Genomic DNA, 11,795 nt, shown 5'->3' with positions numbered 1-11,795 from the left:
CTAACACAAAGGCAAGCTTAGTCCTACCTATATTAGTGATGTTGATTTCTGTTTACTTGGAGATACGATTGTGTATTCTATTTTAAAGATTTTTTGAATCTTTTCTTATTAGTGAAAAAGAGCACAAGCTACACTTTCAATAAAATTAGCTACAGCAATAACCAGTGACAAATGGTAAAGAATAGCTCCTTACTAATTACATTTTAGTCCTAGAGCTCATTAACATAAAGCTGATATTCATAAAACTCTCTTTTTGATTTGCCTTTACCATTAGCTGAACACACTCTAGTATAGATCAAAAATAAAAGTGCTAATAATGTTTTCTAATTAACATAAAGTGGTAATGTACCCAAAGAGTTTTTGATGACGCCTTGAAATAAAACGAAATATATTCATGATCTCAAATAAGTTGAGCAATAATGATAGAATGTCAACAGTATTATTTAAACAACTCCATTGTTCCATTACTTGTAGCGCTCTGTTAGCCAGTCCAGTTCTTTCTTTTAGGTAAGTGGTTGGAAAGAAACCAATGTTTCTGCAGTTCTAATTGGACAGGCAGGTACCTGTGAGGTAATTGTTGCAGTGCCATGTCCAGATCGAACACTCCTCCCTATGTTGCAGCATAGAGATTCTGTAGCGGTGGTTCTCTTGCAGTTAATTTTTTGATGCATTGGTATGAAGAGTGAAATAAAGAGAAAGCAGACTCCTGGAGAGTTCCTTCCTCTGTCGATTTAACAGATCCTTCACATTATTGCTGCTTCTTTTGCATTCAGTAAGAACTGCTACATGCAAACAGTAGGATAATGACCTGAATCACAATTTTACCTGTGAAAAGGGGAGGCAGGCATTCAGGAGACATTCAGCTAAGCCTCATAAAGTTTAATTGCTTGGGGAAAAGTTAGAAATAACAACTTGGCTTACTGAGTCTTCAAATTTCTAGCAGAGTCTGTGGTCACTTTGAGAGTTCAGGAAACATCAGCCTAAGCAAAACTGGAACACATTACCACTTGTGTCTGAGCAAAATCAGAAATCAAGCAGGGAATAAGAAGGATGTGATTTCCTCAGAAGTTGCCATAATTTGGAAGTCAAAATACAGATTCTCAGCACAAGTAGAATTTACATTGGATCAAATTATTTTTTCGGTTTGAATGGAGTTTCATTGATGTGTAACATGAGGTTATTTGTGCCATTGATATTAGGCCCTCATAAGTTTCTTAATTACTCATATCTGAGTAACACTCTTAACCAAGTCAACCAGCTTGGTTATAACATCCTCATTTTGGAACCTTTCAATGAGACTTATTCTCCTGAAAACAAAACCATACAAGCAGCAACTACGTGCAGCAGAAGTTTCTTGCAAAGCATACGAGACTAGAGACAGAGCTTACTGAAAATATACTTCTCAGCTATGAAACCTTGCATTACAGCTGAAAATGAACGTTTCTCAAAGTCATAACTTCAGCATACTACAATAAACAGAAATAACTGCCATACTTGTAACAGTACCAAAACATTATCCCATGCATCACAAAGGAAAGCACAGCCATGACAGCAGGGCAGAAAGGTCCTAGGCTGCAGCAAGTGAGGGTTTGCTCAAATGCAGCAGCCATGGGCATAGGAATAAAAGAAAGAAGCTGCTTATCTTCAGAAGATGTCAGATAGGCAAGGATCTCCAACAAGTCACCCTTCCCTCCACTGCAAACCCTTAAATGAGGTCTAGGAAGGGGTGGATCCTGGCCCCATCCCTTCTGGTCACTCAGCATGCATGCAGCTGAGCTCTCCTGGGTAGGCCCTGCCTTCCCACCAGGTGCTCAATCACTGGTTCAGGCCCTGACTTAGCATTTCTGCTACACATTCACCCTTTCTTACCAACTGGAAGAAAAAAAATTCTGCATTTGAACTAACAGCATTTAGAATATGTTCAATCCAGAAACATAATAATGCGCATTCAAATCATTATTGAAGTGATACACAGATAGGAATACATTTTGTACACATGCAATAATTATGTATGATTGAGCTCCAATTAAAAAGCAAAGGAATACTGTATGTACGATAACATTTCATGCTGAAGCTGAGGCTTGTTGGTATATTCACCCACAGATTACCAGGCTACTGCTGCTTGATTACATCAGCAACTCAGGGTCACACAGAACAAGCTCACTCACGTGTAATTTTTTAAAACTTTTTTTTTTCCCCTAGAGAGATACAACTGAAAGACATCATCAATGTGAGAATTTTAGATATAATCATGCCAAATCAGCATGACAGGAGATAGATGAGGAAAAGAGATATCTCCACAACAGCACAAGAACTAAACATATGAGTTTGAGATCAGTGTAAAAAATAGACTGGAATTGCGTGTTCAAACTAACAAGATTCTAACATACAATTGATTCAGAGATGTGCTTCTCTATCCAATGATGTGCTAGAAATTGTTCTTCCGTATACTGTGCACTACAGCTGAGAAGTGATTTTCTTTTTTTCAGATGACAGCTGCTGTATATTCAGCTATGCTCAAAAATTACCTAGAACAATGCTTTCAAAAGCAGATCTCATCAACCTTTTACTGCAGTATTTTCACACGCAGTAGGCTAGGCATTAACTTTTTGAATTGTGATTTCAGAGAAGATTGCTAAACCTTCAGTTATTCTACACAGTTGTCTCTTGAAATAATCTTCACAGACTGGCAAACAAGCCTCACTTAACCAACAGTGCCAACTGACACTATCATCTTCGCTTTGGGAATAGCCTTTGCTAGTGTAACTATTGTTGCAGATCCATAAAATCACTCAGAAAACACACAAATACTGAACAAGTCTCATCTCTGAAAACTTAGCAACTTGGAAAGAATCACAATATATAGTAAGCCATGAAGTGCAGTAACAACACAAGGCTTACTGCAGACTGATTTGGATAGTTTGTTAAAACTGACTGGTAAGTATGCCAAGTATTTTTCCCAGCATTTGACAAGCAGACAAGGTACACATTTCTTCATACATACTTAGAGTGCTTTTCTCATCAAGCAGGACATTCTGCTCTGAGTTTCGGCAATTGCCTTGTGTAAATCATAGATAGTTCTTACAGACCTAATGATAGTGTTTTAAATACGCAGGCTGGGGCTGAAAACACCTTCTCTTAGCTCATCTGCTATGGAGAGATTAAAGGAGCTGACATTTGTGAGCAGAAAGATAAAGCTGAAAGTCAAGAGGAACAGATCAAAACATGCATCAGCAAATCATACAATGATAAATGTGTTTTCTTCGTGCATACTGCTTTATTCTTTGTCCAGAACGGCAGATTTGTATGAGATATCAGGGTAATTTTTATAGCAAAACTGACTTGGGAGGAATATGGCACTAGCAATCACATACTAGTCTGTAAGTACATGAAAAAACAAAACTTTCTCTCCTTAATAAAATCAGCTCTATTAGACAGCCAACCATTAGGACACAAAGCATCAAGCTAAATATACAAAAAAAAGAAGGTTAGCTAATAAATTATCCATAAATAAACTTTCTGCACCACTGACAGCCAGTAAAAAAGCTCTCCCATAGACAGCCCAGGGGGGTCAGAAGCCAAGCAAGAAAACAGCAGAGGAGAACATGAAGTTATCTTCCTAAACAATTGGCATTGGCTCACTAAAAGTATTCTCAAAGTATTTTGAAACACATATATTAATATATATATATTTAATACAACAAAATGTTCTTTATTATCATTTCAAAGACTGATTTGCCTCAGTAAAATATTTTTAACTAATAGCATCTTTACTTTGAAATGGATTTTTGCAGTCTGCTTTGGTGGCTGATAGGCTCTTAGGTGTGTCTATTTGTTTTCTGTTTGCTTCTTACTTGCTCACACTAAAAGTTTCTCTTCCATTTATACACTTCTTATTAAACCAGCAGTTTCAAAGCACTGGGAGGTTAAGGATTACAAAAGAGAGCCAAAATGTGTGTGTTATGGGATGGGTTCTGGTCAAATACAAAAGTGTTCCATTTCAGGACATTTTCTTCCGTTTCAGCTGTGTTTCTCTTCAAATTTGTGCACTACAGAATGCTGAATTACTTTAAAAAACTGTAGGTTTCAAGATGGTCTCCATATTCTTAGAGAAAGAAGTTCAACAGAACTGTGTTAATCTGTTATTTCCTTATTTTCCTTGCTTCTAAGGTACCAGCTTTATTTCTCCTTGCATAACTATTGACATTTTCTAACTCATGGAGTTTAGTGATGATTTTTGTGGAAGGTCCTGTGGTTTTGTATTCAGCTGACAACTCTTTAAAGAAAAGCACACCTTTGGTTTTCATGTCATCAGTCAGGAGACATGCTTTGCAATCATCTGCTTTTAGAAAATGCTAAGCTTACAACAAGCATTATGGGGACATGAACAAACAAGTGGTTTAATGATGATTAAACACAGTGAGGAGAGGTGGGCACACACAAAAAAAATAATGAGAGAAAACTAACAGAAGTGTGGTATTTATTTGAATAAAGTCAGTGTATGGGAAGAGTTTAACACTTGCTTTAATACCATTCTAATCCTAGTTTTAGCACAGCATCCATGAATTCTGGATGCATCACAGTTTTTGAAGATGAAATATCCATCTTTGAAAAGTATTCAGAAGTCTCTGGAAAGTAGTTAAGAAACAGCTATAATTATTTATGGACAGGCTAAATGTTTTATCACATATGAAACACATGATAAACAAAAACCAAGAGACTGCACAAGCTAGCTACTAAAATGTCACTTGAGAAACTAATACAGAAAGTGACTGTATGATGAAGCCTAGTGAAACCTGCATTCCACCTATACACTCATAGAAGGATGACCTCTACCAAATCCTTAACATTTTATGTATTTGGAGTTGGGACTGACAACTGTAAGCAGTCTGTAACAATAACCATCAATTAACAGAAAAGATTGAAGTTCAAGTTTAGGAGGCAATGCAAATGTTATTTCTACCCTGAATATATTTTGAAGTGTTTCCACTTGTTAATGGAAACTAGCATAAAGTACAATGCTTTCTGCTGGATAAAACACAGAAGTCATGATCTCTGACATTGAGTGTGCAACTTAAAAGCCAAATGTTTCATCAGAATCCAAGTACTTTTATATAGGCTAAATATAAAACTGGTCTTGAGTTCAGTTATGCCATTCACACGTACAGAGCTGGCATGCTATAAATGCTTTTAGAATGAAAACCCACTGAAGTCAGCATCAATATTACCATTGAATGCAGTGAGGTTAGGTTAAAATTCCCCTGAAAAATACACACCTGCTTTTCTTTTGCCATCTTGTCATACTCTGATTAAATATTACTGCACTTAACAGAACACACCAGAATTTTAAATTGGTATCCTTGAGTGGTAAAATTTGTGTTTATAAAATTGCTGAACTGACAGATGTTCTAAAAATGTGATAAATAATAAATTAGTTCTATTTTGTTAACAGATCAGATGAATTAATTAAAATGCCCTAGGCTTTTAGAAATTCTTATGTATTTTGCATAATCTCTTTGGATGTGTTTTAGCAAATTAATAAATGTATGTTCACAGTGTCTTTTCTCCTGTGTCTAAAAAATTACTTGCTGATCTGTCAAACTCAGTAGTGGGAGAGAAAAGTGTTATTATCCTCAGTAGTGTTATATGGAGGACAAGATGTCTCGAGAAGCTAAATGTCTGCTTGAAAACTCTACTGCGGATGAATTTGAGTTCACTCTTTCTAAGCCGCAAACCAACCAGCCAGAAACCACTTGTAACTGGAATCTATATAGCCCTCCAGAATTCTAGAGATCATTAGAGAGTGTGTAGCATCTTGACCAGAACACTAGGTTAATAAGATGGTAATCACAGCATGGCCAGAAGTCCTGAAGTGAGTAAACACGGTTTCAGCAGATCACGAAAATGTACCCTAGGCTTACAGCAAGCCTGAGCAAACAGCAGGTCTGGGTCTCACAGATCCCAAACTCATCACAGAATTCCTACACCAACCTAACTCACCTATTTATTTCTTAGATTTAAAGACTTCTCATTTAATTTTGAATAAATACAGATGGTACTTAATTACACTTGGAACTTTCGTTACTGCCACTTACAGAACTGCCACTGTAGCCATACGATTAAAAACAGGGAATACTTTGATCTTGATATATTTCCTTTAAATGTCATTTATTAATTGATGGCATTTAAAACATTACAACAACTCATTAAAATACCTTTCATATTTTAATACACTTCATAAAAACAAACTACTGCAGGTGTATCTCAAAATTTCTTGAGAAATCTGACCTCATGCACAAAGCACTTAAGAACAAATTATCTGGCTTAATGAGATCGCTACTGAGGAGCTCCCAGCGTACCATTTTAATATTTTCTATTTATTTATTTATTTTTTACTACTGCAAGAAAAAAACAATTCATTTCCCTATTTCCTCTGGGAGGCTTTGAGTATTTACTCTTTCATCATTTTCTTCTTGAACTCCTTCTAACTCTCTTCTGCTGTTATGTAATGAAAACCTTTTATGCTCCAGAACTGTACAGTATCAGACATCATACAATTCATATTACCAGAAAAAGAATCTAGTAAGCAAACAGTACTGCAGTGCCATGTAAGAAATAAGTGTCCATTTTATTTGTACAGCATTACAAAAAAAAGGATTCTGAAAAGGCATAATTCCAAGTTGTGAAGCTTATCTCCACATTCATTTTTCTCTTTCATGGCTCTCTTAAACAGTGATTTGCACTAGATGCATGTATTTCTCCTCACTGTCTAACTTTCTCTGTAATAATTTCTATAGAAAAATCTCATGTTGATAGTGAAGCTATTTTTGGACTCTGGCAATAAAAATCAGTGGTTTAAGGAGAAAAAGGACATGTATGCACTGTGTTGAGATCTATGTCAAGACCATACAATTATCTGCATACCTCCTGGGCAACATCATGTCACTAGATTTCCATAGCTCCTAAATATGATATTCATAGGTTAGCTAAAAATCTGACTGTTTTAAGTCTGCTGGCATCATCATTCTTGCTTAAAGACAGAAAAAAATCCTTGCTACCTAAAGAAGGACTTCAGTACAGGAATTGTGATTTTAACTTTAAATATATAAACAGAAATAAAAGCTGAATAATATGGGATTTGACTGAGTTCTCTTTAATATAAATTTTAATCCATACATAGGCAGCTCACAAATAGAAGGATAAATCCCTTAAAATAGTATTAGTAATCTGTCCATTAAAATAGGTCCTTCTCTACTTTTCAAACTTAATTATCAGACACTCCTTATTAGTTAAATGTCATTCTCACAGATGATAAATCTCCCCATTGCCTGATATACCGGCTAAGCAGAGATATGTTACTTTCATATTCCAGACTTTAAAAGTAACTGTTTTCTACCAGTTAGGTCATCCAGAATCTGTTCAGAGCTTCTCACAGTCCAGTATGGCAATGGCATAATACATCTAACAAACTGTTCCTTCATTTTGTCTAAAGTACTTAGAATTTGATCTGTGAAATGCATGCACGTGCTGCTTTCTTCTCTATGGCAAAGAATTCAACTGGATGAAACCAGTTGGACATGCAGCCATTTCACCCAGAACTCTGATACAGTCTTCAATTTTTTCTCTTTGCAAAATAAATGTCTAATCTCCATGGAGAGAAGATGTATTATACATATTTTTCCTGTTATAAAAGAAATTTAACAATTCAAACTCTGTGCACATGCACAGTCTGAGTGAGATGGATCTCCTGTTAGGATAAAACTCCACAGTTCTTCATGCTTTTAAATACAGCGAAAAGAAACTGACTTGAAGTTTAAATAACTCTAATTTTCAGTTAGTAACAGAAATCAGCAATTAGGTTCAGGAGATAAATATTTTGGGGAGTTCAGAAAGCCCAGAAAGCTCTAACCTATTGTTTGTGAAATATATCTACACAGGCAAAGAAAAATTTCCAATGGTGATACTAGAAGGTGAATTTCAGACATAGATTGAAATATTACATGTTCTGAATGCACTTATTCTAAGAATGTAATAGGAAAATTTCTACATTATGAATTTGGTCACCTTCCTCTTTAATTAGAATCATTAGAATTGTGGGATAGTGGGTGTGGTGAAGATGGGCTGACGGTTGAACTAGATGATCCTTGATGTCTTTTCCGACCTTGCAGATTCTATGACCACTACTCCAAATACTGATCATTATTGTTCCTGACGAGGCTCTGAAAAGTTGAAACACTAAAAGCTTATTTGTGAAAAGAATCTAATGCTCAGAATGGCTATTTTCTAACATCAGATCTAGTGGCTTACCATTTTCTTCGTAAAAGCCATTAACATTGTGTGCATGTCTTTGTATATGCATATGGTTATTGTGACCATTTTTATTGTTGAGCTGGAACATCCTCTACAACTTGCTGTAAAATGTTACATCTTAAGCATGAAAAGTTCTGCAGCACTTCATTATCAGAAACCACTTAAAAGCATGAATGTTCAGTTCATTTCATGAGGCACAAATTTAGTTCTGTCAGTACCGGCACAGAATTTATCTCACAAAAGCGTTTTATATCATCTAGTATTGAAAAATACATCCAGGACTACAGCTTGATATTTGTGAAAACTGCTCGATATGTCAGCAGAGTCTTGGCAGTGACCAGTACACCTACCCATAAGTAGTATGAACTAACACTTCTGTAGCCAAAGAAAAATATAAACTGTTTAGAAAGGTGTGATCCCCCTCCAAGAGGCATCACACACTCCCACGAAAATCCAATAATAAAAAACTAAGTAGTCACAAGGTTGGACTTATTTGTATTTAACAGTGAAAACACAACAATTTGTTAAAACACTTTACTTGTGACTGACAGATCACAGCACTACCATCAGACAACAGCAGCTGGCTGATGCCAAGAAATCCCATAGGAATTACTGTCATTCTCCAGAGAATGACAGCATTAATAGCTTGAAAAGAGATTAGGCAGAAGAGCTGACACAAAGAATTGACGATCCAACAATTAATTGAAAGCTATCTATTTCTTGTAAGTTTGACAGAGGTTGAATTTGTTCCACTTTATCTTGTGGCTACCATACTAACTTGGAGAGTTTAAGAGGTAAAGCTGAAAAATACTTTGCTTGCAGAATAACGGTATAAGAAGTCATAGACTAGGAAAACCAACCTCTAGAGAAATGTAACAAAGCATGTTGTCAGCACACTCCCACAAAAAGAAAAAAAAACAAGTCACGCTTTGAATTTTTGTTTTAAATTTAGATTTTAAAGAAACATCAATATTTTATGGGAATTTAGTTTTTGGAAACAGTCTAGAAAACTGCAAATAATGGATTGATCTGAAAATCCCATTTGTTCATGGTGGAAGAGAAGGCATTTTTCTTTCTAACTCACTTCCTAGTATGTGCTTTTCCTTCTTCCCCACTACCTCCCTGCAACTCTCTCCCTCCCACCATCGCCTCCACCTATTTTTTAATTATTTTTTTTTTGGCACTGCACCTAATATCAGGGAAAAATAACTAATTTTAAGGATGAAACAAGGTTCGTACATCTTATAAACAAGGCTCATGGAGAAAGTGTTAGCAAACCCGATGTGGACATTGAAGTCTCATTTATGGCTTTACACTTCAGCAGCATAGCATGCATAACTTTGTGGCTGTAACTTTAAAAGATGATAGAAAAGACTGTGTTTCAAGATTATGCTTCAAGATTATGTACGATAAAAAGATAGCTAGAAATGTAGATCATAGAATGGCTTGGGTTGGAAGGGACCTCAAGGATCATGAATCTCCAACCCCCTGCCACATGCAGGGTCACCAACCTCCCCATTTAATACTAGACCAGGCTGACCAGGGCCCCATCCAACCTGGCCTTGAATACCTCCACGGACAGGGCATCCACAACCTCTCTGGGCAGCCTGTTCCAGCACCTCACCACTCTCTGTAAAGAACTTCCCCCTGACATCCAACCTAAATCTTCCCTCCTTCAACTTAAAACCATTTCCCCTGTTATCTACCCTCTCAAAGAGTTGATTCTCCTCCTGTTTGTAGGCTCCCTTTAGGTACTGAAGGGCTGCAATGAGTTCACCCTGCAACCTTCTCTTCTCCAGGCTGAAGAAGTCCAGCTCCCTCAGCCAGTCTTCATAGGGGAGGTGCTCCAGTCCTCTGACCATCTTTGTGGCTCTCCTCTGGACCCTCTCCAACAGCTCCATGTCTTTCTTGTACTGAGGGCCCCAGACCTGGACACAGTACTCCAGATGGAAACTCACAAGAACCGAGTAGTGAGGGACAATCATCTCCCTGTCCCTGCTGGCCACCCCTCTTTTAATGAGCCCAGGAGCCCATATATACGAGAAGAGCAGTAAGAAGGTGCATAGCAGTCCCAACAACCTTTTTCCTGCATGCAGCAGGAACACGGCCATTACTGGCACATGATTTTGGAAACTTGCAGTGTGTTCAAGAATCCTGTGAGCCCTTTCTTTAGCTGTCTATATGTGCACATAAACAAAACCAATTACGTTAACAAGGGAGGTATTGGTGAGACAGTAACATCTAAAGTTTCTTCATTTTCATTAATGAATTCTGAAAATTATCAGTATTTAATTTTTACACTATGATATCTTTAATATATTCTTGTTATCTCCCTTCTGCATTTTTATTTCCTCCCTCTTTCAAATTTTGATTATGGGTGCAATTTGTAAATTTGCTGTGAATATCATTTATACATCGCTCCTGTGATTTACAATTGCTGCACTTTACTGTATTTATTAATGACAAGCTCATAAATCAACATGGATCAAATTGCTCTATTTCACATAGGTGCCAATGTTCTCCATGCTAATTCCATTTAGCAAGTCTAAGTTGTTACACAAAAAGCTTTGAACGTATTTGTTTCTATTTTTAAATGCGTCACAGTTTGCAATGTGAGACTAATAAAAAAGAGAAAAGGATGACTCTGGGTTTTAAGGGTGAGATAGATGGCAACTCTGTCTACTGCATGGATATGAACTAGTTGGTAAATACTTCCTAACAGCAAATTTATTTATTAGCATATAACGCCTTTAAGGACTTATTCTAATTATATACCACCCACAGCTGAGCTGAAGTCTGAACTTCATTGTCCTTCCAAAACTTCCGAATATTCATTTATATTCCTCAGGCTTCAACTAATTCTATAATTATTGATATCAATCAGTGAAGCTGTTGCTGTCTGTTACACTTCAAAAAGCTCGTTATTATCATGTGCAGCAGAAGCATTTTTTAGCTTAGTTAGTCTAGATACTGAAGTTTAAAATCTTTTAATATCCCTTAAATTTAATATTACACCTACTAGTAGTTATCAAGGAGCCATTCAAAACAGGCTTCAAAGGAGATAGCACAGGAAGAAGTTCTAGTTTTTTTTTCTTCAGTACCATAAGCCTTGGCCAAGAGAGAAGACAGAATGTCCTGAAAATAGAAACAACCAGATCTTCTGCTTAAGTACAAAAGCTTCTGTTCTCTTGCATACTTTAGGCTGCAGAAACAAACTCATGAATTACTTTGAAAATTATATGAGGAGATGCTGAAGAGGTGAAAATAAGTTGGTCTCTTCACTGTCAGACATGCCAACCCTTCAGATATTAGAACCTATCATTAACCTCAATTATTATCCTTTCGTATTTGAATAAAGTAAGTAGTGATTCAGTAACTGCAACCTGTGACCACAAGGAGGAAATAGCCTACTCTAGTTCCCCAAAGCCCTCATAAATTCACCATTACCATCCCTGGTGATACAACTTTCTCATCACGCTTTTCTG

Source organism: Lagopus muta, chromosome 4 (genome assembly GCF_023343835.1).
Source record: "Lagopus muta isolate bLagMut1 chromosome 4, bLagMut1 primary, whole genome shotgun sequence".
Lineage (NCBI taxonomy): Eukaryota > Metazoa > Chordata > Aves > Galliformes > Phasianidae > Lagopus > Lagopus muta.
This window is presented reverse-complemented; position numbering follows the sequence as displayed.